Here is a 26,595-nt window from a genome sequence, read left to right as displayed (position 1 = left end):
AAGGAAGAGACAACTAAGATGTTACACAGCACAAAAAGCTGTACGGTCCACATATCAAAGGGCTCAGGGTTATAACTGTGGATGGCTTTGCTACTGCCACAGCAGTGATGAAAATGCTGAACAAGTACAGTTGGGGGACGTGCATGGAAACCAGGGGCAGCTTACAGTTCAGCTGTGGGTTTTTTAGTTCTTGGCATCTGGAGATCTGAAAGAGACTAACTGTGGGGAACTCAAAGAGGAACAGTAAAAATAGGTGTCCGAAGTAGCTGGTTAGTGAGGAAAACATGATCTCTGTGTTGCTTTGACAGGTGTTTGGAAGAGGATGGGGAAGCGATATGATCACAGCTGTTTATGTTAGGTGCATGCTAATATTATAGAGGCTTCTTTCTCGGTTTCATCTGAAGGTGAAGTATGTAATGCAGTTTTCATTATCAGTACCAGAATAGAGAATCTGCGACAGCTTTGCTTTCAGCTCTGGTTCTTGTTGCACACAGGTAATGAGAATCTCTACACTTTCAGCCGGTCCCTTTATAGCTCTGTGCTTGGAATGAAATTATCATTGTCATGAAGGGATGTATGAATCTAAAGCTGTCGTTATTCTATTCTTTTTTGTTTCTTCAAACTGTTCGTGTCATCTCAAAATACCTCTTCTCTTTTTGCCCCATGTAATACCCACAGGGTAGAGAAAAATGGAGTGTCAATGTGAAGTAGACTTGGTGAAGTGTAGAGGAACTAATAATGCTCAGCTAAGAAAATCCAAAGGGAAAAGGCCGTGGTGGCAAGTCTAAATGCTACAGAACTCCCTGAAACCAGTGAATCTGGAAATCCAATTGGCTTAAGAGGTCAATTGGTTTTTGACACTTGATTTTCTTTGGGTCATGACATCACGATGGAAAGTTTGAAAACATAAATTGATAAAGGGAAAAAGTAAGGGGGAAGGATTAATAACTATACACTGGGAAACCTGGTACCACATGTATTCAAAATGCAGAGAAGCTGATATAGGATCGTGTAGGTAGAGTAGGATATATTTAACTCAGCGGGGTTAAATCATTTTGTGAAAAGCAGATACAGTTAGATGAACTATAGCTTTCGTTCTTTGAGATGAAAGATTTGAAAGTAAATGAAATCTCTTTGGAAGTAATTGGTGATTTATCTTGCTCTGTTTGAAAGTATACCACAAAATATATAAGCAATAAAGGGACTGAGTGAGTAGATGCTAGAGGAAAAATGCAGAGTGAGAATCAGCAGCTGGGCTTCAAGGCCCAAGCAAGAAATTAGGCTCGTGTTATAGGAGAGACAATAACAGCTGAAATAAAGTGCAAGGAGAATTGATCAAATGGTAATTTCTTAACTGTTACAGCACACCCATGTGCTTCTCTGGTGGTAAAAGGGCAAAATATCAGACTCTGTAAGAGCACCTCAGGTAAACTTAGTGGACTGGACGTGTTGGAGGGTCTGACTGGGAAGGTTTCATAGTCCTTTCTGGCTTTAAGTGCTATAAAACTTTATTGCTGTACCCATTGACTCTTAAGTGTTGTGAGGCAGACTGTATAGCAGCACACATAGTGACTCCTTGTATCTGTCCAAATGCATCAGAGTGTTTGGCTGTTCTGAACTGCACTGATTTCAGCAAAGTTCAAATAAACGCTTTGATTGCACTGAGCTATTTTGAAGCGCTTCTGTTTATCATGACATCTCTTGGCACATAAAGAAAGGGAACAGCACAGGAAACATGCGGGAAAGGGCAAAACTTTCTGGTAGGGGAAAGCATTTGTCTCAAAATACAAGGTCACCTTTTACATATGCTTCCTTGTTGAAGTCAAGTACAAAAGGCTGCCTGGCATTTCCTCTACCTGTTTCAGAGACTTGAAAATCCACCCGATCTCTAAAATGCCACTTTGTCTGGAATCTTTAGCCCTGACAAGTAAAAAGGAGCCTGTTCTAAAGGCAGAGAAAAGGAAGAAAGCAATGCAAATGAAACAAGGAAGGAAAAGCCAGCAGATGAGGAGGTGAAGGTAAATTCCCAGATAAAAAAGAAAGGTCTCTGGCTTGCATTTTAAAAACAGACCTAATGGAAGGTGGCTGCTAATATGATCACAGTTGTATCAGTGGTACCAACCTGCACCTTCTTTTATAACGGTGGATGATTTTCATTGTCCCTCTACCTGTTTTGCTGTGATACTACAAGCAAATGTTTTTCTCCTACCTGGGGAGAGCTTCAAGTCCTTTGTCTGTGGCAGAGCTTAACTTATTGCTGTCTTTCTAGAACCCTAGCATTGTTTTCATGTGCCTGCTAGTTTGTTTATTGGTTTGGTGTCAGTCCCCAGTAGTTCATGGGATATTCCATTTCAGTTTTGACACGCAGGTTGAGACTGAAGGAGGGTGCCTAGAATGTTTGGGAAGGGTGAGAAATGTTTCTTCCCTGACATTCTCTGTATTTAGGCACATGACATACAGAAGCTGCTGCCTTAAACTGCTTTTGTGGCGTAGCATGATCTTCCCTAAGATTATGCCATTCCCCTGCTGTTTTGCTTAATTTGTTTCTTTGAAATGTACTGGCAGGAAAAAGGCTTTATTCAGTGTGGACAGCAGGTGTGGTCTGATAAACCTGTATGAAAGCTGTCTTGGTATCAACAGCACTCACCAGAGGCATACCCAGCTTCTTTCAAGCAGCGCTGCTTCTCCTTTCGGCACAGAGCGCCTGGTGCACCTGCGGTGTGTTGGTGTGGGGAGCTAAGCTGAAGTGGGCTCTTCTGGCCTGCTGCTCGGCATCTGGCAGCCTGCTGAAGTGCTTACAACAGGTCTGGCCAGGAATGCAGCTCCTCAGCTTGATCTCGTTAAACTGGCCAGTCTCTGCTGGGTCAAGCAGAGGAGGCTGAAGCTATGTGTGCTGCTGGGAGCCACTGCTTGCACCTGTTGGATGACAGATGAGCAACCCTGGTCGTTCAGCAGTAGCTTATTTGTTGGGTAGAGGAGTGCCCCTATGATTGCCCTTGCTATTCTGCTGTGGGGAGATGACCTGCAGCAACGGTGTGATAGTCCAGGATGGGTGCGACACCTCAAGCCACCCTGGATGCCTGCAGCCTGAGTGTGTGCTTAGCACTCTCCTGTGATAGATACGTGGTAGCTTTATCTTTGGAAAGCTGCCTTCTCTCATTTTTGCTTCTCATATGTGGTGCAGCTGAGCGCCTCACAGCAGTAGGAACAGCAGTGTGCGGCTGGGTGATGAGGAACAGATCTCTTTTTGGACCAGATGTGTCCATACAGAAACCATGTGGAGGGCTGTTGCCTTCACTGCTGAAGCACCCATGTGGGAGCTGGATGCTACTTGGGCTGCGGCCAGAGAAATGAAGCAGAAAAGATGGAAATAAAAGCAGAAGTGGGATGTGAAGTTTGCTCTCTATATTTTTCTTCTTTATAGAAAGGTTGGGTGGGGGGGGACTAAACAGCTCTGACTTCTCAGAGTACTTCTAGAATGCCTCGGTGATGACTGTTTTCAATGATAAGCCTTAATTGAGTCCTTTTAAGGCACATCCAGGCAGGTGTCCCAAAAAATCTGGATTGGTGCTGCTGCTGAGATGTCTGACTGGAGGTCTGGTGTTGAAGCCAGGCAGACGGAGCTGCGCCAGTTTAGTCTAGCAGCAGGGAAGGAATGTGAGTCAAAGGTCCAGGGAGATGATCGCACCGAGTGCAATGGATTCCAGAGAAATTCTAAACCAGGCAGGGGTGCGGAGAGACCTTGAGGCAAACAGGGCAACACAGCAGTGCACAGACCAGGCTGTAACTCCGATGATCTACAAACCATACCCAAAAGCTGAGAATCAGCTCTTCAAAAACCTCTGTTGCAAGCGGTTGCTGTGCTGTCTGTACCAAGATTTAAGATCGTGGTACATTTATCCAGAATGCATCCCTTGAGCAATTCCTCTAGTGTCCCCCATTTCTCCCCTTTTTGTTTGGAAGGGAGGATGCCTGCTTGCATCACACCCCTGAGCCTCTTCTTGGAAGCTCCATACAGCCCGCCTGCTTCCAGGCAGTGACGCAGAGCAGGGAAGTGGAGCCAAACCAAACAGGGACGTTCCCTGCTTATGGACTGAACAGTGGTGCCTCTGTGCCTTGTGAACAGTCAACAGACAGGCAGTGTATTTAAATGCTCCAGACCAGTGTTAAGTTCTCAGAGTCCTTGTTTTCCAATCCCCAGAGGTATATCCCAGATATTCTTCAGGGAAATGGGGGTGTGGGGGAGAGGGGAGGAAGAAAAAAGGTGAGAAGGGAAGGAAATTCTTTTTTTTCTTCCTCTGTCTGTTTAAATTGAGAAGTAGCTCAGCCTCACTTATGTCTTTTCTCCACTATAGAATCATAGAGCAGTTTGAGTTGGAAGGAACCCTTAAAGACCATCTGGTTCAACCCCCCTGCCATAAGCAGGGGCACCCACAGCTACATCAGGTACTCAGAGTCCCTCCAGCCTGACCTTGAGTATCACCAGGGATGGGGCATCCACCACTTCCCGGCAGCCTGTGCCAGTGCATTACCACCTTTACTGTAAAAAGCTTTTCCCTTGTATCCAGTTTAAATTTCCCTTGTTTTAGTCTGAATCCATTTTACCTTGTCCTATTACCTAATACATGGTACCTCGAACTTGTGAACAGGCTTGCATGAGAAGGCAGAAGTGTAACAACTGTAGCAAGTAAAAAGAGCTTCCAGTACCTTACTCAGGAGTGATTTAGCTGCAGGATGTAGTGAGGAAGACCAAGGAACAGCAGAGGGAAGTGAAAGAGATTGAGAAATGTTTGCTGTTTTAGTCAACCCCTGCCCTAGAAGTTGGGTAGTACAGGAGTGTGTTTGGGATTGCATGGCAGAGATGTTGCTTCTGCTCTAGAGGTGCTGGTTGTCTTGTGGAGGTTACTTTGTTTGATTTAATGTATCTTACCCAGGCTCAGCAGCTGCTGCTGTGTTACTTCAGGCAGGGCAACTTCCTCTGTTTGCAAAGTAAAGTTTGGAGTGCTCTTCAGATGGTTCTGACGAGGGGTTGAGTGAGGACAAAGACTGTACACCAGGCAGTTTGACTGAAGGTGGGAGCAAATAGAATGGAAAACTCACCCTAAAATGGCAATGAAGACTGCTTAGGCCAACCAGGAGGAAGAATAAGAAAGTAGAAACTGATTGTGCTCTCGCTTCTGGGTGAAGCTGGATTCTTCTTTGTGTCTCTAGGGTATACATTACGTGTCCAGCAGAATCTTAATCTAAAGGTTGTGTTGTACTTTTCTTTTGCAGATACTGTGTAGTTGTGTCTGTAGATGCCATTCTGGAAAGCTAGGCCTTCAGCTCAGACCTCAGGAAGGCACTGTCAGGGGGTCAGCATTACTTTCTTTGGCCAAAGGCTGACTCATAACTTGTAGTGCAGACTTGCTCAGGAAGTGGTGCAAATCCAAGAAGATCCAAATGTGATTCCCCCTTCTCCAGAGGGTTCAAGGGCTGCACTCAGCCTTGGCAAGAAACATTTAGCTGTCCACTAGTGTATTGTTTCTCTTGAAGGTGTGTGATGTTTTGGAGAATGCTTCTGTAATTTAGGGGAAGTATGGAAGTATGCAGTCTAAGGCAGGGTATATCAGAATGTTGTGTAGCATGGGAGTCTTTCTAACAAAGAAATGTGATCTAGTAACTATTTATTAAACTAATTCCTGTTACATGTTTGTGGTTGTCACTAGCTGATTCTGATCCTATAATGAACTAGAACAACAAAGGAAGTACCCTGCTGTTGAATGTAAGGCGCTATCCGAGTAGCTGGTCTCTATTCTTCAGGTATTGTGTGGATTATGGCCTTGCTCAGAAGACACAGATTTGGGATCTGGTGGGAGGCCAGGAGCGCTAATGCTTCTGAAACAGTGACATCCTAGCTTGTCATGCTGTGTAAATAGCGAGGGAGGGATTTGTTAGTTCTCGGGTACATCTGTGGTGTGGGAGGGTGGTTACAGACTCGGCTGGCTATGGGAGGGCAGCCGAGTGAATATTTTACTGCAGTTGTCACAACTATATATGGAAGACCAGTAAAAACACTGCAGTGGTCAGGCTGCTTACCAAAAGAATCTCAGCTGCATTTTCTTTTCTAATTGCTTCAGTATGTCTGGCTTGCTTCTGAAGTAAGAAACAAGTCAGGTACTTTGCTTTTGATGGATGGCAAATGGTCTGGAGAGCAGCAGATAGCTCAGCTTGAGGCCATCCATGGTGATCAAAACATACTTTGCCACCTAGTCAAGTCTTTTCCAGTGGCATTTAGGAACATCATTGGCTCGAAGCAGATATTACCCTCGGTAGGGAAGGATGACACACGCATGTGCTTTTGCAGGAAGCAGTATAACTGGTGTTCTCCCAAGAGTTGTGGTGATGGTCTTGGAAGCAGAGCTCGCAGGACTGATTTTGCTGATTTAGAGCAGTTCTGACTGCTCCACCCATCAGGGGTTTCAGGGTTGTGGGAAGTAGCCTGCAAAGTCATAACAGGCAGTTAAATTTCGTTGTTGCAACATATTAAAAAACAGCATGTTCTGATCAGGATGCATCACAGCCTGAGAAGCTTCAAACTGATCCATGAGCTCATAGGGAGAGGGGACCACACAGTGGTCTGTAAGAAAGAGCCATTCATTCTGGAGATGTGTTACGATTACACAACTAAAACTTGGAAAATATGCTAGGTTTTTTTTCTTCAAATCATCATACAGTGACAGTGCAGTGAAATCAGTTTTTAAAGTGCGTTTTCACACACAGAGATATTGAGAAGTTGTTAACAGCCATCAAGTCACTCATCCCATTGAATGTCAGAATTTATTCGTTGCACAAAATCTTTAGAGATGTTTACACCATACAAATGTTGGTTCTTTCTGGAGCTGAAGAGGAGACATTTGGGTTCCAACCTCATACATACCACTAGGTAGGTTTACCTACCTGGTACTGGAGTAGTCAAGTTCATGTTTAGGGACCCTTAAGATTAATATTAAGATATTTCCAACCTTTCTGCTATAGGCAGGGACACCTCCTTCTAGACCATGTTTCTCAAAGCTCCATCCCTGCTGCAGGAGTTATAGGTCTTATTTCTGCTTTCCTTTACTGCAGGAAAGGCACTGCCATTAAGTCTTGCAGACCTCAGCCAGAGTGGGCTAGTTGTTGCAATTACATCATGAATTACATCACCCTTCACACCTGTAAAGGGAGCTGTGCTCTGTGCAAGGCAGTGCTATTTATAGGAAACAGCACCAGGTTTCTAGCAGCTGTAAGGGTGTCTCCTATGAGATTCCTCCAATCCCCTGATTTGACTTCTCTTAGAGGAAGGATAATTTTGATCAAATTATACGCCTGTTAAGAAAGTCTGCTAAGCAATTTGCCTTGATGGGCAATCTGGTGGGAGCCAAAGACTGATTAGACTGAGGCAACCGCGTGTAGAAGCTGCTTTCTTCTGGCACCAAACCACTGCAGAGACAGTGCTTGTGCAGGTTGTGGATTCAGCAGATGTAGATGAGCGTCTGCTTCCAAGGAGAACAAACCCTCCAAGTTTGACTGGGGTTTTTACCCTCTTGTCAGTTGATAAGTCTGTATGTTTGCAATACTTTCCATGAGCTATATTTCTTCTGGACTTGGTGATCTCATAATGAAAAGATTGCTGGAAGGATCAAAGTCTGGGGAGTGCTACAACTAAAAGGCAAACCCCAGGTGCAGCATAGTCTGAGCAGAAATCCCCCGCGAGGCATACTGCCACTATAAGCACTGCAGTTTTGAGAAATGGATGGAAAAAATGCCTTTTTTTTTCTTGGAAAAGCTTGAATTATGCAGCACTCAATGTTTAGGCTGCTAGTGAGCAGCTGTGAGAAAGTCACGGAACCACGTTTGTTACTTAGTTGGCTTCTTAAATTAGATTTTTCCTGATTAGCCACACAGGTCTGGAAGGTAAGAATCATTCTTAGGAGAGAAAGCAAGCGACAGTGTGACTGTAGCCCTAGTCAGGTGTCCCCTGCTTGGAATACCACACCTGTTCTTAAATCTGCTAATGTAACCGAACCTGGTACAGAGATGGGAAACTGCATATTTCTTAACTCTGTCGTCATCTGAAATCTGATGTGATGGCTTCAAACACTGTATTGGGGTTTGGACAATCCTCTTCTGTTCAGTTTGAATTCTGATAATAGAGCTGGAATATCTGAGTAGTGTACACGTGATTGCCTGGACTTGCTTGGTTTTCAAGATGTGCTCTCACGCACTGCATCTGGGCCTCATGAACTGTTAGAAGACATATCGCCAAACTACGTTGCATAGCTTGATATTGTTAAAACACTCTTTGACACATGCAAGATTTTCCAGTAAGTAAGGTTTTTCTGCCTGTTCTTTGGTTTTATTTGTGCTGGTTAGGTTAGTTGGTGAGCCCTGTTTTCTCCACTGCCATAGGCAGAGAAGACTGATTTCCCAGTTATAAAAGAATGTTACACAAGAAGGAGGCTTAGATAAGACTGTTGTCATCTAGCATGAAGGGTGTCCCATCAGAGCCTGAAAGACAGGGCCTATGAATAGGCTGGGGAGCATGCCACTGCCACAGCCTGCCTTATAGCTGCTCCCCCCACCCTCATACACTCTCCACTTAAAAGCAAAGCACAAAAAAAGAAACCTTGAAAAAACACCCAGTCGGGACAGACAGAGGCAGGCAGCCTGCAATTAAAAAAGCCTGCGTGCTCTGTCACAGACATTCCTGCAGCTGCAGGCTTGTGGGGCTGTGCTGGGGTGGCTGGGCTGTCTGTTGGGACAGCGCATGCCTGGGTTGGCAGGGGCTCCTGAGCTTCTCATCCCGGTGTTGTTGCTCTGTGGGGCAGTGAGATGGAGTTTCCAAATTCCTGCTGCTTCTGCTCACCCCTGGCTTTTGGTGCTGACCCCAACTCCTTGTCTGCATGAACTGAGTGTGAGCATTCTCCTGCGCTGGAGTTGCTACTGGGATTCTTGCTGGCAGGAGCTCATTTGCTTGGCACAGGATTTTCTCACTTCGTGTTTAGCTTTCAGACCTCAGGCAGGCTGCCTTAATGAAAGAGCCTCAGAAACCTGCTTGGAGGGGAAAGCTAGCACTTCTCCCTGCATTGGGGGTGGTTGTGCCTGAAGCAAAGCCCTGGGGCCCCATGCTGCCCATGCACAGCCCCTGCTCTGTGTGTTGGCTGCCACAACAAACACTCCTGTGTTTCCTTTTGGGTTGGTGGGGAAGGAGCCGACCTTGGTGCCAACAATCAGGCTTTTCAGAGCCTGGAGCTGCTGAGACTCATGTATGTGTATAGCTCCAGGTGTTGTAAATCCAGGGTGTTTAGCATGTTGGGTGTTGCCAGTTCAACACAATGCATGAAGAGTGGGCCAAGTGGGCCTTGGGCTGTTTGGGAAGGACAGACACCTTGTCTTACCCTGTGGACAGAAATGCTGTGTGAAGATGTGTTCTTCCCAGTGTGAGCAAATGACAGTCCTGCAGACAGCAAGTGGGGCAGGGAACAGGAGGGCAAAGTCATCTTGAACCCGGGACTTTATTTCTAGATTTTTTCCAGAACTTGTTTGTCAGAGTTCTTGGGCAGTGATGGCAGGATGTGGGTATCCCAGGTATGGACAGATACCATAAGCAAAAGGCATCTCAGAGGTGGCTTCTCACAAGCTATCATCCCTGTCCCCAGTATCTCCAGAGCTCATCTGGAGACAGTGCATAGTGCTCATGTGGTTTTAGGCTGAAGGAGGTGAATGAGTGCATGACCTCCAGGTTATCTTGCCCAGGATGAAGCTTGGGTATTTTAGCAGAGGAGGCTCACCTCTTGTGGCTGTTCCTGTTCTGGTTATGCAAGCGATGTTTGGGATAAGAAACAGTCATTGTCAGGGAAATTTGAACACTGAAAAGCAAGATAAGGAGCTCTGCACACCCTTCACCTGCTTCCCTGTTGTACTGTTGTGCCTCTTTTTTGCCCATCTCATCACCAATGGCCTTAGCCAGGTCAGTGCCATAGTTCTTATAAGTACTGGCATGCAACCTCTGTGTAGTCCTTAACTGCTTTATTTCTTCTCTAATCAAAACACCAGCTTCAGAGTGTTCCAGGGAAGCATCTGAATGTGTGAACTGTTTGTCTAATGGGCATCCCATAGAAGTGAGAGATTTCACAGCGTTTGGCTAGGTTTGTAGCCAATTTGCTTATCATTGCTCTGGCTGTACCTCTTGGAGATGTATGGCAGCAGTGCTGCATAATAATAGGAAGCTTTATTTACAGTGAATGACGTGGTATGAAAAGTTCCCTCAGGCTTTTATTTGTGCAGTTTTAGCTCTGCACATCTGCTATCTTACCAACAACAATAACAAAATGAATACAGATTATAATACATCAAAAATGGCTGCTTCTTAAAGTGTATCTGTTTATTTCCAGAGTTTTTGAACACTGGCTTGCATCAAGATCAGACAAAGCTGCTTAATTAAAAATGATTATAGTGCTAAATCACTATAGTGCTAAACCTTTAAAAACATATCAGAATGTTTTTATTTGATTGGATTTTTGGTGGGGAATATGCAGTTCAAACTACTGTTAGCATGGCCATCTAGTCTAGATATATTTCCATGGTGGAGGTTTTCTTACTCTATATGTCCTGTCCTTGAATTCTCAGTGTCTATATACAAGCATCTTGAGACCATTAGAGAACAAGTACAACTGAGCTTATGGAAATCATAGAAATGTTGAGTTCCCATTTAGCATTAGTGCCAACCGTACTCATTTTGACTCTTGCCAAGGACCTGATCTTCCTGAGCCATCTGGGAACTGCAGCTTCTCAGTAGAATCAGCACAGTGCTTTGCAATCCCTTGTTCTTTGCTGCACGCTGATTGGTTTTCTAGAGAGGTTTGCAGATACTGCAAGCTTGAACTTATTTGATGTCATTTAGTGTCCTTTGTTAACAACAAAAAATAAAGCTTTGGGTGGGAGGTGGGGAAGAGTGTTCAGCAAGTTTTGAGAAACTTCTTTTTTAGATGGAAGCCTACAATACTCTGTTGTAACCCATTTAACTTCAAGTACCGTTTTCATTTCACTGGGGCAGTCCCGTTTTAACTGCAAATCTCTCATGCCGCACGTCCTGAGAATTTTTGTTTCTTTTAATGATGCTGAATTTTAGTGGCGTGAGATCATTGTCTGTAGCCAACTCCAGCCCCAGCAGGAAGTTGCAGTTTTAGGATCACTTCTCTCTTTTCTTTTTTCCCTATTAAAAGAACCTTCCTGATAGCACACATTTGTCAGTGTACCTTACGCAGAGTGACTGTAAAATCCACTGCAAGTTTCAGATTCCTCAGGAGACCTGTAACGTTTCGCTCTCGTTCCCTCCTGGTCCATATGGTCTTTAGCAGATGCTCACTGCAACAGTTCCGCAGCCAATAGTGCCGTATGAAAAACTGAGCTATATTTAATACACAGACACATGCACACACACGTATGTGTGTGTATCCTTAACTGGCTTAGGACTTATGCGTTGCTGATAAGTAATGCTATGTTCCCCCAGTTACTTTTCTGTCTATATACCTTTTCCTAGAACCAGACAGACTCTTTTGCTTCCAAGAACGTGTTTTCCCTCTGCCATGTGCCCTCTATTTGAGCTAGTGGAAAGCATAATGATGGGGGCTGAGCTGGCTGAGTGATAAACAGGGTTTCACATGGCTGTGCAATGCGGCTGGCTTACAGAATGCATGGAAAAACTCTAACATCTTAATTTAACTATCATCCATGCCACTGTCCTTGAAACTTCTCCTGTCAGGAAAGTATCACTTTGTTACCACTCCCAGAGATGTGCAAGCAAGAGGCCAAGGCCATCTAGAGGCTTTTGCATCAAGAGATGGAGCCCAGGCCTGACTCTGTGACCCTGGCCTTTCATTGGCATGCTGGTGCCAAGCGGAGGCACCAGTGTGCTCAACATGGCACTTGCCTGTTGTGAGTGGAAAAGCCTGTGATGTGCAGTGCCACCAGGCTGTATTTCTTTCCTCACAGAAATTTTGACTGAGTCTGCACCTATCCACCACTTTCTGTCTGTTAAGCTCTGGGATAACTTTGTGGAAGCACAGGCTGAGTGGTCAGCCTCTGGGAAATTGGAGTCAGCACTTTGTGGATGCTTGGGCGGCCAGCTGTGAGAGGGCTGTGTGTTCAGCCTTCCCTTTTCCACATGGGCTGTGCCTCTCCGTCCCTTTTCTGCTGTCAGTTGCCTCTGGATGGCTTGAGTAGATCTGGCTGCAATTCACATGGGTCTGGGTTTGCGTATAGCTGGGATAACGCCAGTGAGTGATTACATGTGCCGGTGATTATGCAATGTCTGAAATTTCCCTCTGCTCGTCTCTATCCCCAGGACTCTGGCAAACTTTTCTGGCTGTCTTTGGAGAGTTGTCTTCTGCACCACGCAGTGTGCTCGCTCAATATATCCAATTAATTAAATCACAGCGCTGCAAGTGAAAGTGGCTTTGTTTGTGCATTAGTGTTGGAGAGATATGGATTGGGAAGGGGTGCATGTATGTGTGCTTGCTGGAGGCGTTGGCTGGAGAGTGGTTCTGCTTTTAGTGCCAGAAACTCACATTGCCTGGTGGAGTTAATCCTGTAATTAATCTTTGAAACCGGATGAAAATCCTTCTTTCCTTAAAAGCTCCCTCTGCTTCCTCTCTGTCACTTGTTTACTTTTTTATTATTATTAGTTTTTATTTTGATAGAGAAAAAACATTAAGGAATTATTATTCTAACAAAATAGGCTAAGCTGTCTTGCTCTCAGTGTACCTGGGTGCTTATGTTTGTGTTCTCTCTCAGGTTAAAAGCAACAACAAAGTAATTTGCCTCTGACAGTTTCTGCTATGGGTTGACTTCTGATGCTTCAAACCCAGCGTTTGGAAGGAGGGTAGGCCATGAAGGAGATACCCAGACACGTGCAGCTTTGCTAACTTAGATATGTGAAAAGGAGTCTTGAAAAGAGCAGCTGCTAACTTAGTTCCTTTGATATCGCTCCCTCCATGCAGAGGCTTCCTTTTAGTTCCCATACGTGCCCCTGGCATTCCCCTCATCTGGCTCACTGGGAAGCTCCCATTGCCACTGAAAGCAGATGTCTATTACATCTATTACATTATTATATCTGCTTTGCTGGTCCAGAGGAGGGCCACGAAGATGATCAGGGGGCTGGAGCACCTCCCCATGAGGACAGGCTGAGGGAGTTGGGTTTGTTCAGCCTGGAGAAGAGAAGGTTGCAGGGTGACCTCATTGCAGCCTTTCAGTACCTGAAGGGAACTTACTCCCAGGAGGGGAGTAAACTCTTTGAAAGGGCTGACAATAGCAGGACACGGGGAAATGGTTTTAAGTTAAAAGAGGGAAGATTTAGGTTGGATGTTAGGGGAATTCTTCACTAGGAGAGTGGTCGTCTCTGGGCTGTCCCTTGCCCTTACTCCGGACCAGCTTGTTCATGGTGAGCAGCACTCAGTCACTTCCTACAGCACAGTTTGGGAGCCCAGCCTTAAAAATAAACCACGGGTAGTGCTGTGGGATATGCCTGCTGCTTGCCTTTGTAGGTTGAAGGGCTGAATTTATTGAGAGCATTGTTTGGAGCTTGCTTGTGAGTGGGTGGGTTGTGTGTAATGCGAACAACCTTTGGTCTTAAACCTTGGTTCTTGAACTGTGTTTCCCGGCTGCCTTCCAGATAAGAGTATTGAGTTATCTGGAGTGCAGGAATGCAAAGCAGCATCAGCAGGTTTCTCAGCCCAAGGTGTGTATAGGCTTCTCCAGAATGTGCTGCTGTTCTTGTAAACAGAGTTGTTATGTTGCAATAAGGCCGAAGGAAACTGTTATGATTAATTAGTTTTATGTAAATCAAGGACAATAAAGCTTGCCCAGATTGTTTCCTGTTTGAACTTCTGCATATCTTTGCAAGGAGACCTCCTGTTTTGCATTATGAATGGCTTGGGTCAAAGAATTGACATTGTTCCTTTACGGTGACTGATCATCCTCCCTCTTTTTAATATTGTGTCCTTTTATAACCACTGTGAATGGATCTGGCTTCAGCTTACAAACTTTATGGTGACTGATCATCTTCCCCTTTTTTTAATATGTCCCTTTATAACCACTATGAATGAATCTGGCTTCAGCTTATACTTATCTGCAAGCTGCTAGAGCTGTATTCTGAGGCTAATTCCCAGTTTCAGTGCTTAAAGTTCATGTTCTGCATTCATTTCCTTTTCGACAAGCTAAATATACTGGTTTCTTCTTCTGTTATTTGCTGTTGTATTTCCTGCTGTTGCAGGATTTGCAGCTCTGCAGTGCTTCTGGTGATTCCCTGAACTTTCCCTGGCTGAGCACCATCTCTTTTTTTCTCTTTTTTTTTTTCCTTCCCTTTTTGGAAGTAGAGGATTTCAGTGCAGCAGCTGCATTTGCAATGAGCATGAAGAAAACGCGTTCCTCCTTCACAGCTCTCTGTCCTCTGAAGTCCCTGAAGTCCACGTGTTCTGGGTTGTGTGCTGGACACAGACTTAGGCAGCTTGTTATGTGGCTCCTTTCACCACTTCTCTCCCACAGTCTCAGGTCTTTTTTGAGATCTTTCCTTCTGATTACCCACTCACCCATTACAAGAGCAGCACTTGGGGCTTTTTGCTGTCACCTTTGGCTTTATTTAAAACGTGTTGCTGCTTAACAAGTAATCTGTGTTTTGGTTTTGTGACCCGACCTTCTTATTATTCACTGCTCCTCCTGATGCTACATTATCTGCAAACCGGTGGAGGTGACTTCTCCTCTCAGGTCACTGATAAAACAGCAGTCTGGGGCCAAGGGCTGATCCCTGTGGGATCAGCTGATCCTCTGAAAACATATGGTGCAATCTGCTGGTTTATGTTTCACATCTAAAGATTTCTTATTTCTTTATCCCACTAAACATATCTTGTTGACTTCACTTTTTGGGTTTGTCTTCTATAAGTACCAACCCAGTTGCCTTACCAAGAGACAAGGTGCATCAACCTCATGACATTATTACAAAAAGAGATAAAATTTGAAAAGCTGAATTTTCCTTGTAGAATTATAAGCATAAATCAGATTTCTCTCCCTTTTGGTCTGAAATTCTAACTACTCCTTTCCCGTCTTCATCTCTTCCCTTAGTCAGGAATGAACAGCGGGTAGGTTAACTTGCTGTTACTTTGGCTGCCTTGTTTACACTTAAATATTTTTGTATTTTTTCCAGTCCAACAGTATTGTTCCTTACTGAAAATAGTTTCAAGAGCTCCTTAACAGCTCTGTTCAGACTTTTCAGATGGAGATTTTCTAATCCTGCTAATTAAAATGACTGGCTTTGAGTAGCTGTTGTTTTTATATTCTCCTTAGTTGTTGGGTTGGAAATCAGTTCATTACCGTCCTGTGGGATGGCTGTATCATCTGTTATTTCTCATATAAAGAGCAGTAATTCAGAACCGCCCCCTCCCAGGGGTGTTCAATTAAACATTTTGGTCCCTTTCCTTCCCCCCACGCAGCTTGAGACAAGAATTTGCCTGATATATAATTAACATTCTTCTAGGTCCTAATGAACTCCAAAGTGATCTTGTTCCCCTCTGAATTACATTTTCTGTACACTCTTTATCAGTTTCCAGATTTATGATTTATGTTAACTCTCTTAATTTTTACATTCTTCCATTATAATAAATAACTAACATGTTTGACAGATGATCCTATCCATGTTGGTGGGATTGTTTGCCTAGAATGGCTTTCTCTTTACCTGCTGTGGTGACCTGTTACAATGTCCTCAAGCGTAGAGGTGGGAATCTACCCTCCAAAGGCTCTGCCTTAGTGCTTCTCTGGGAGGAGAAGCTACTAAACAAACTGTTCCACCAGTCCCTGTATCTCTGGAAAGCATAGAGCGCTAAACATAAACTGTTTTGTTATGTTTTTAAGACCTTATGTTAGGATGCAGGTGTTTCCATCTACCACTATTTTGAGGCCTGAACCTTGATTCAGTAGCATTTGTTTTGTTTTTAATGAAGTTGACTGAAGTAATGTTTTCTGGCTCTCTGACAAAAGAATTGTCATAGGAAATTGGAATCCTGGCTTTAAAGTGTGGAATGCCTTAAAATAATTTGTCTAGACAAGTGCTGTGCATGCTATTCAGTGTATATTTATTTTATCTCATTCACATCCTGTTTCCTTTCTCTACAGCTTTCAGTACGGTTTCAAAACAAACTAGTCTGCCTTCAGCACAAGCAATAGCAGGCAACCCCCACTGCTCTTGTGGTGACGTAATATGAAATGCATTTCTTCTCAGAGGGAGGATGCTGGAGTACCAGTATTGATGAAGGCACTGGTCCACACAAAATGAGGTGCCAAAACTATTTCTGTGAATGCCTTTGTGGCTTTTTGCAGAAGAATGGCTGTGCCTGTGCAGCAGGGGTGTTTTGTAGCCTCTGTCTCATGGTGAAAAGGGAGATGTTGTGGCCTTCCAGTACTTGAAGAGAGCTTATAAGCAGGAAGGGGAATGACTTTTTATATGGTCTGATAGTGATAGGACAAGGAGGAATGTCTTTAAACTAAAAGAAGAAAAAAATGGGTTATAGGAAGAAATAATTTACTCAGAGGATGGTGAAGCTCTGACAAAGGCTGCCCAGAGAGGATGTGGACACACCATCCCTGGAGGCATTCAAGGCCAGGCTGGATGGGGTTCTAGGCAGTTGAATCCATGGAACGGATTGGAACTGGATGAGCTTTGAGGTCCCTTCCAACCTAAGCCATTCTATGATTTTATAATTCTATGATTCTATATATGGAGGGTCGCCAGAGTCAACTTCAGAACATCAGGCATTTTGCTATGGGATAGATTTGGGCACAGCTGGCTGCTTCAATGCAGCCCCAGAGTCATGGCTTCAGCACAAGATAGGGATGATCTTCCAGGGCATCGTCTTCACAGGTACCGTTGTTCTGCTTTCTTAGCCTTCTGGAGCAATAGCTGTTTGGACATGATGCACAGGGCACAGCAGCAAGCTGAAAGAGTTGACAGTTCTGAAAGGGAAAGCTTTGGTTATTCCCGTTGTTGGATCCATACAGAGCTGATATGTTGCCCCAGCGGTTTGGTCTTAGTGCAAGTTTGTGGTAGTGGGAGAGGTACATCAAATCAAAACCCAAGATGTTTCTATTGAAAGGCAAGCGTAAGACTTTATTACTGCTAAGGGATTGTTTAATTTGGTGGTTTGCTCCACTGTCTGGCTAGATCACGTGTAGGAATGGGATATGACATCAGACGGACTGTTGTAGTGCACATGCTTAACATGTAGTGCTCAGTGATAGCAACAAAGAACACAAAGTCCTGCCAGTGTTGTTTCTCTTTCTGCCTGATAGTAGATATCTGTCTGATATCTATGCAGAGGGACAGCATTTTCTGTAGGGCAGGGTCTAAGCCCCGTGCCAGCTGAGGTCATTGCCAGCCCAAGGCTGCTGATCCTTGAGCTCTGAATCAGGCAGAGGACTTCATCTCCCAGGTAAGGTAGTGTGGCCTATGGATTTCTTCATGTTTAGATTGCAAAGCCACACTGTTGTTTTTCTTCCTTACCCAGCGATCAGGCAGTTGATTTCCCACCTGTTTACTTGCTTCTTTTTAGTACTGGAAGGCCATAGAGAGGCCATCTCCTCTCCTAGCTAAACAAGCCCAACTCCCTCAGCTTGTCTTTTGTAGGAGAGGTGCTCCAACCCTCTGATCATCTTCATGGCCCTCCTCTGGACCTGAAATAAAGCACTCAGTCTCCCCTTAAGCTTCCCAGTACTTATGGTAAAGCTGTACTTGTTTTATAACAACCAGGCAGCTTTTAATTTAAGAGCTGGATTTTGATGGGTGACACGTAGGTCTGCAGCCAGTGCTAGGAAAATGAAGGAATGATAATCTCAGTGAGCTGAAATGATGCCATTAAACTTTGCAGCCACCGAAGAAAGTTCTTGAAGATGAAAACAGTGATTTTTATTTTAAACGTTAAGTGTCCTATCAGTCACGAGTGGCAAAGCAGAGCATGCAGTGAGCTCTGCTGACAGAGCAGAAGCTGTTCTTTCCTACCTACACTTTTCAGACTAATTTAAGATCCTCCTTTGAAAGATACTGGTTTGGTCCTTAGGGGGGAGGCTGTTGCGAACACTTTCCACGTGAAAAAAACCGAGCTGGAGAGCATCTGTGTTCTGCAGGAGGCCCTCTGCAGTAAGGGGAACCTAGACAAGGAGTTCTGATGTAGCCCTGCTCTAACAGTGTCTCAGTGCAGTGTGCCTCCTAGGGTGGTTCTTTTTGTTAGGCTGTGCCCATGGCCCAAGGCTGGCAACTTCAGGTGTTGCTCAATATATAGGAACGGTAAAGAGACCTTGTGGGGTGAGCAGACAACAAAAAGTCTGCAGGGCAGGTTTTATACAGTCATGGAATGGCTTAAGTTGGAAGGGACCTGAAAAATCATAGCGGTCCAGTGGCAGTGCTATTGACAAGAGTTCCTACCATCAGCTCAGGCTTCCCAGAGCCCTGTCCAGCCTGGCCTCCAGCTATGGGATACCCATAGCTTCTCTGGGCAACTTGAGAAGCATCTCTGCTTTAAGGAACTGTCTCTGAATGGCCTTGCTAGGGACGGGGTTTCAATCTCATTGTCTTCTGAGATCTTTCCTTGCTTAATCTTTTCTGCTTCCTGTTACATGTGTAAGTCATCTTTAAGATGGGTCTCATGCTAGCGGTTCTGTTTAAAATGCAGGGATTGCTCTAGCTGTGCCCTTTACAAAAGGCTTATTTGTGCCCTTCAAGAAGTGTTGCTTTTACCTGAGGACTTGGACAAGTTTGCTTTGTTTTATTCCCCTCCCATTCCTCTGGTGAGGGAAGGTCATAAATGAAACCAAGTGCAGCCTACCCAAACACTGTGAAATACTGCTATGTAATGTTAAGGTCTCTCTGCATACATTCAAGAAGAAAGCAGAATAACTGTTTTCTTTCAGAAGTGGCAATGAGTTAAGCCAGTTTTGCAATGACAACACGCATTATCCCCACTGCCTCGCTGCTGGGCAGCTAATGAGACCTTAAGTGCCCACTGGTGAACAGTAAAATGTGTAAACAAAGGTTTCAACTTGTCTGAAGGCTTTCCTTCACTGCTTTTTCTTCTTTCTGGCTAAACGCTGGATCGTTGCCCAGTAGACACTATTTAGATGTAAAACTTGCAGTAAATGCCAGTTTCTTCCAAAGACCCAGTAGGTGTCCCAGCCTTGGGGCATAACGCAGCAGATTAGCATTAGCTCACAGCAAGCATTTTTGACTTGGCATTGTATACATGGAATGTAGCTGGGGAGGAAAAAAAAAAAGCAACAAAAAACAAACGTCTGTTCCTTTCTTTGCTAGATGGTTTTTAAAAACGTAACAGTTATCTTTAATTATCTCGCCAAAACCATCAGAGATCCCAATGACAAAAGTTTGGCAGCCGAACTCTGTCTAGGTGAGTCACGCCACTTGGAGGTGCTGAGGGGAGGTTTTGCTGCTGCTCTGCTGGCATTCTGGGGGCTTGTGAAAGACACACTTGGTGATCAGGCTTCTCTCACAGCCTCCAAAGTCACTCATGATAAAGGGTTGTGACCACAGATGGAGAGAAGACTGTTGGGGAAAAAAACATATGAGGGAGAACTTTGGTATTCTGTAGTTCTGCTTCTCAAACTGACAGCCCAAGGGCTGTGTGATGGGTGATGCAAATGGAATGCAAAGCAATGAGCCCGGTGTAAGAGGGGTTAAAAAAACAAAAAGCAAAAAACCGAAACTTTAAGCACAAAACAAAACAAAACAACACCAAGAAACATCAACAAGTAAAAAACCAGCAACCTAAAAATGAAAGAAAGAAAAGCCAGCCTTAGTGGGTGAAACAGAAGAATGAAAACAGCTGACCTGAGGCTGTAATCCAACCACTTGCTTGCAACATGAAATTGGGAATGTTTTTGAGGTCTCAGCCGGAGACCCAACCAGGGAGCTGCCCTGAAGGGCTCCCAGCTGGCTGACTACCGCCCTGCTGTGCTGATCCTAGTGACTCACTCCTCTCAGACTTGAGTTCCTATGGGGAGAGGAAATAGCAAAACATGCACCCGGCCTGTTGGAAAGCGAGCCTTGATCCAAGAATTGTGCACTGGGGGAAGGGCAGGGGAGTGTGAGAAGGATTTTCCTATTTCAAATGACTCTCAACGGGCCTATGCTAGGAATGAGCAATAGCATCCTTTTCTCTGCCTGTGGACATTGGGCTTAGGAGACACTGAATTCCAGGGTTGCTCACCCTTGCCTTTTTCTTTCAGACTCTGTTTACTCCTAGTTACTAAAGGGTTTCACTTTGTTTTTAATTTCCTCTTCAAATCCCACATTCTTTGGAGAAGGGAAGTTAAAGAAAGATAAAGAATATTTTGAAGCATGGAAAAGCAAAGGTATTAATACGCTTCTTGAAAAATCCCCCATTAGGTGAAAATAAATATGCTGCTTCTGTGCTGGTTGTGGGTTGGAAATACTTGAGTGTTTGCAATGGGAGTGTATGCATGCATGTGTGCATAATGGGGTGGATTATAAGATTTGCTCAGCATGAACTTCAGCATTTCCAGCTGCGTAACCTGAGCAAGTTGGGAAGATGTACAGATTTAATTACCATGTAAATCCATTAGCTCTGAATTTCCTGGCATTTGTTTTCCTGATGACACAACCTGAATGTTATTCACTTAGTGGATTTTTTAATCCATCCAATTCTGGGGGGTGATTAAAGTGAGTAATTGCTGGTGTGAGACTCCAAATGATCATATCTGCTGTTATGGTGGATCTCAATGCTGTTTTCAAATATCAATTTCATATTACCCTTCATATTTTCCTGCAAATGAGGCAATTTTGGTGTAATTAATAACCAGACAGTTGAAAAAAAAAATGTAGTAAAGTAATTGGCAAATTATTCCTCTGCGCCTTGATTTTTTTACACTGTAGAAGATGTATGCCTAGAGATGTGAGGTCCCCTCTGTTTGTCCACACCAGGTGCATAAGGCAGGGTAGTGCCAGTCTCCACTTTTATCAGTGTGTTTTAGGTATGACCTGGGGGACTGTTTACATTCCTCAGTCTCCCTGGTCTCTTCTGTTTGCTGTATGCAACACGTTTTTCCTGTCATCAGAAAGCTCTTCCAGCTGTTCTGCTCCTCAGTCCGGCTAGGAGGGAGGATCTCTGTGTCTCATTTAAGAGTAAGCAGTTAGATGTGCCTGCAGTTGCATGCTCATTAATACTGACTATGGTCTGTTTGGGAGGTCTTCTGGCAGTTGAAATTTCATACAGTTCATGTGTTGTTGGATGTTTTTTTTTTTTTTTTTTTCAAATATGCATTAGCAAATGTAGTTGCTTTCTCTTTTTCCTCTTTCTTCTCCCTCAAATTAACATACACAAAAGCTAAGCACACTGCTATCAAGTTGTATATGGTAAAGATATCTGCTTTTCCACTCAGTTTCCCTGTGGGGATGCTGGGGAAGGTTGATCTTGTCTCTCTTTCAGCCCCTATCTTTGGAATCAGTATTCTGGAAAAATACTGTGCTGCTGCCAGGTTTTCCTTCATTTCTCATCCTTGTAAGAGCAGTGGAGCAGAAGCTTGGATCTGTGTCTCAAACCAGTGATGTATCAAAGCATCCGATGCCACTAGATGAGCGCTTCTGTATCCCGAAAGGCAAGTGAGAATGAATCGTGGAGGTGAGGCTCTTGGGAGTTCCATCATTAGCCCTTCTCAAAGCTGACATGGCTGTGTACCACGTGATTCAGTCTGTGGCTGAGTTTGGAGAAGAATGAGGGTTGGCCAGCTTCCTTGTTGCAAATGTAAAAACTGCCAGAAGTGGAAGAAGTTGAGGGATGTGATGTACCTGAAAATTTGCAGAGCTTTTGCCTGAATCTGTGTGGTAATGAACTGATGCACAAGTGCCAGTGAGTGCTGAGAACAGTTCTCTTGGTCATTTGGAAGCTGAGGGAGCTTTTCATTATGTGTCCTTGGGTTTGGGTGTGCAGGAATTCATGGACTTCTCTGCTGCATCACTGATAGGACTGCATGTGCATTCCCATGAGCAGTGTCTGGGCATGGTTCTTTAGCTGCAAAAGGCAGATTTCTGCTTCAGGTCTTTATCATAGAATACCAGAATGGTTTGGGTTGGAAAGGACCTTAAAGCCCACCCAGTTCCAACCCCCTGCCATGGGCAGAGCTGCCACCCACCAGCTCAGGCTGCCCAGGGTCCTATCCAACCCGGCCTTGAACACCACAGCCTCACCTCAGCCTCACCACTGTCTGACTAAAGAATTTCCTCCTAATGGGTAGATGCTGCACTTGCACGCTTAAGCAGAACGGTGTATGATGCATTTTCTGGCTCTTGCATTATAACCAAGTTTAGAGCTGAGCCTGCTGAGAGTGAAAAGCATGTATGTGCCATCTTAATGACTGGCACTTTGCCTGGGTGCCCCAGAGTTTGAATCCTTGTGTTAGCAGCTGTGGATCCTATTCAGACCTCTTTGGATACCATATAAGCAGATGCCCGTGAAATGTGTATTTGGTTGCTTGAAAAGGAGATGGTATCTCCATGCAGCCTCTCTTCCTGATGTTTCATGCTATTAACTAGAAATGGTTCTTTCTGTATTCTATCTATCTCCTATGTAACTTTGATTTATACAAACCACAAGACAGCCAGTGAAAAAACAATTCTCTCTTCTCCCTGCTAGCTTACAGTGAGAGAGGAAACCAGAGATGAGGACAAATTCATGCTTGGGGTGCACTCTGGAATGGTGCATGTAGGCCAGCATGCTCTGGGATTCCTGAAAGGTGGGCTTTGATTTTACCCTGCAGGAAGTGCAGAGGCCTCCTAGTGGGTGTAGTGTGTTTTACAGGCTCAGCAAAGCAAGCCACTTATGTAATATTGTAATTATGGAGTATCATTTAGGGCTCTCAATGTCATTCCTTTTTTTAGCGAGTCCTTTGAAAGCCAGTTTTCTGTTTCGGTCTTAGTCCAGATGACATGACATCTTGAGATAACTAGCACTTGCTGGTCTGACTTCAAGCTGGAGAAGTCAGCACTCCCACGGAAGGAACCAAACCTGAGTCTCTGTTTCACTTCAGAGCTGTCCATTTGAGCAAAGAAGAAAAAAAACTTTTCCTGTAGGCAGAGCTGGAGAAAAGGGGCTTTGTCTGGCATGAACAGTCAGATGCTGTGAGAGCTGCAGCCTGTGGCTCACTTGGGCTGCGGCCAAATATGACTTGCTAAAAGCCATCCAAAATCCACCACGCACCCGGATGCAGGAGCCCTCCTCTGTTTGCTTACCACGGGGATGATATCTGTAGGTGTTTTGTGTTCCCCTAAAGCACCTGGCTTATAAGCGGGAGCAAATGTCCCAACAGATTGGCAGTGAAACTCCGTGGAGCTGCAGCTCTCCCCCTGCAAACATGAGCCCTGGTGTTTTGCTTGTTTGTGAAGTGTTCTGGGAGAAGGGGAGGAGAAGGTTGTATCAGTCCTAATGGCTTTTTACAGAGATTAAAATCCCAACTAAACACATTTTTGTAAAGTGAACAGTTTAATTCAAGATCAGCCCTTTTACAGACATGTCTGTAACTAGTGCTGTCACTGGCAGTGGGGTGTGAGGGTCTAGAATCATAGAATCATTAAGGTTGGGAAGACCAATAAGATCATCTAGGCCAACCATCAACCCATGCCTATGATGGTCTAGATCACGTCCCTCAGTGCCACAGCCACATGGTTCTTAAACACCTCCAGGGACGGTGACACCACCACCTCCCTGGGTTTAAAGATAAACTGTTGGGGAAAGATGCCAAACTGAAAGCCAAAGACAAAGAATTTCTTTCTTTTTCTACTAAATAGATATTAAGTTTCTGTCAGTCTTCTCAGCTTCCTCCCTTATTTGCCCTTTCCTCCTCTGGAGTGCAGAGGTGATTGCTGCAGTATCAGCATGGAGAGCTGTTCTGTGGATGTTCTGCTCTGGAAGTGGCTGCTGACCACTGCGGTGTGTGCGGAAATGGTTGCAGGGATGGAGGATGTGTCTTGAGAAGGCAGAGAGGAGCAGTTTAAGTGTAGGTGGGAACTGTGAGGAGGCTGATGTCTCAACTGCTCCCTGAAAGCTGTAGCTGCTGCTCAAATGCCTTTTTGAAACCTTTAATCAAATGGATTTGCTTTCAGTGAGACTGCTGCTTCCTTAAGGGAAGCTTCATGTTTTCACTGTGGTAGAGGTGTGTAACATACAAAATATTGCTGTATCTTGAGCAGTATTTTTCTAATCATTGAGAAGTCCAGACCCTAAAGCTGTATCTCTTAGTGGAGACCAGCAGCTGTGTGATCTGGCCTGCCACATTCCTTTAGGACTTCTGTGTTCAGAGTTATGCCGCAGACTTCAAAAATAAGACAAAAACACAGCAACAAAATTAGAGAACCATTTTAAGAATAGATAGAGCATTTATTTGTTGTAAGAATGTTCTGTTCTAAAAGCACGTCTATTTCTTCCATGCAGCTTGCTGCTTGTCAGCTTTGCGGATGCAACAGTAAAACAGAAAGCACGGATGTTGAGGAACAAGTTGGACTCCCTTCCCTGCCCCAAAGCCCTCTTTCTGTCTGGGTTTGGGAAGTTGTATGTTTATTTCCTTTGCTGCTTTTTCCTGAAGTGGTTTTAGGAAAATTCCCCATTCAAAAGAAAAGTAATCTTCTTCCATTTGCTTAAAGTAATTTACATAGCAATTGATACAAATTTCTTCCGTATTGAAGCAGTATCATGCAGAAATCTTTCTGCGAATTTACTAAAGATAGCCAAATAGCCCACGGTCATTTTGTCTTCAGCTGTGTCTTGAAACCAGTGTACAAATACTGAAGCAGTCATGTTGTAGCTTACGTTAATAGGGAAGTGTGGTTTATACATTTAGCAGACGGGAAGCAGCTCTAGTTGTGATAGCTACTGAGTCCTTGTGTACTGAAACTAAACACGGTTTTCTAAGGTGGTCATGACCCCGTTGCTGAGTTATTTCAGTGTTAGTTTAGTTTTATTGTTCACAGCAAGTTAATATGAAACTACAAATCCATTTTGCCATGTGTAAAGGCTTTATTTTAGCTAGCCTGCTGTTTGAGCATAGAATCATAGAATTACCCAGGTTGGAAAAGACCTTGAAGATCATCAAGTCCAACCACAGCCTAACCTAACCATAGTACCCTAACTCTAACAACCTTCTGCTAAATCATATCCTTGAGCACCACATCCAAAAGGCTTTTAAACACAACCAGGGACAGACTCAACCACTTCCCTGGGGAGCCTATTCCAGTGCTTAACTACCCTTTCTATAAAGAAGTATTTCCTAACGTCCAACCTAACCTTGGTGCAACTTGAGGCTGTTTCCCCTCATCCTGTCACTTGTCACCAGTGAGAAGAGACTTGCCCCACTCTCACTGTAAGTACCTTTCAGATACTATAAGAGAGCAATAAGGTCTTCCCTCAGCCTCCTTTTCCCCAGACTAAAAAGCCCCAGCTTCCTTAGCCTTTCCTCATAGGGTTGATTTTCCAAGCCCTTCAAAAGCCTTGTTGCCCGTAACTAGTTAATAGTTAACTGTGTTCCTCCATTTTCTGCCTTCTGTTTAGTAAATATTTTCTTTAGTGCCTGTCAGAATTGACTGAAGGCTTATGAATTTTGGAAGAAGTCCCAGTTAGTACCGGTGAACATTTGGAAGAGTCTTGTTGACTGCTTGGCGGGCTCTATGAGAGCCACCTGAGCTCGGCATATTCTAGCACCAGGCTTTGAGACCACAAGTGTTGCTGTGGTGTAAAGGGCATGATAGGAGTGTAAGCACACTGCTTCTCTTGTGGAATCATACACTATGGACTAGTTTGATTCTTATTTTAACCTACAGGGAGCCAGATCTTGAATTTCAGTGTTTGTTTCTGCAGGAGAGAGAGAGATGAAGGGCCAAGATGAATGCTGCTTGCAAAAACAGAGCAAACCGAGCAGACTTAGACTTTTGTAGGACCAGGCCCCAGTTGACAAAGACTCCTATATGAGATGGTAGATAATGCCTGATTGTTTAGAAAAGCTCGTTACCATTCATTGCACATATATTTTTGTACCAAAATAGATTTCTCTGTGTATAAAACAAGGAGGAATGGTTTCTTGCAGTGCAGTTTCTTCTGTAGTCTTCTGATACTTGAAATGAAAGCAAGAAGAGCTGCAGAGTCTTTGGATATTGCTGGGAACTGCACTGGGGTCTCTAGGAAGTAATTGGGAGATTTGTTTTGTGCTTGTTTTGAATAAGAAACGAGCACAAAGTTATCCTAGTGCATGCAGTCATAGAATGCATTGCTAGTGTAATAGGTAAAGTGCTAATTAGCAGTGGCTGCCAGGAGCTCCAGCTGTATAGCCTAGAAGCTGAATGTGGCTGGAATGCTGTGTCTGGAGTAGATGTATAAATCACCCAGGAATTCCACTGTATAGCAAATTAATTGCCTGGGGACATATGGACTCTTTTTGCTGGAGTGTGGTGTATGTTCTGTGCAGCCAGAATTGTCATATGTGGTGGCAGACGATATGAGTCTGAGTTGTTTCCTTTCT

At 44.3% G+C, this 26,595-nt stretch overlaps 1 protein-coding gene across 2 annotated transcripts in view; it reads left to right on the top strand.

Annotated features, from left to right (window-relative positions):
* CREB3L2 (cAMP responsive element binding protein 3 like 2) overlaps positions 1-26,595 on the top strand; it is a 73,125-nt gene that overhangs the window by 8,336 nt on the left and 38,194 nt on the right. The gene's annotated exons all lie outside the window — the stretch shown is intronic.

The sequence above is a fragment of the Coturnix japonica genome, chromosome 1, assembly GCF_001577835.2.
Source record: "Coturnix japonica isolate 7356 chromosome 1, Coturnix japonica 2.1, whole genome shotgun sequence".
NCBI classification, from domain to species: Eukaryota; Metazoa; Chordata; class Aves; order Galliformes; family Phasianidae; genus Coturnix; species Coturnix japonica.
The sequence above is the reverse complement of the archived record's forward strand: the minus strand, read 5'-3'. Positions and strand labels throughout refer to the sequence as shown.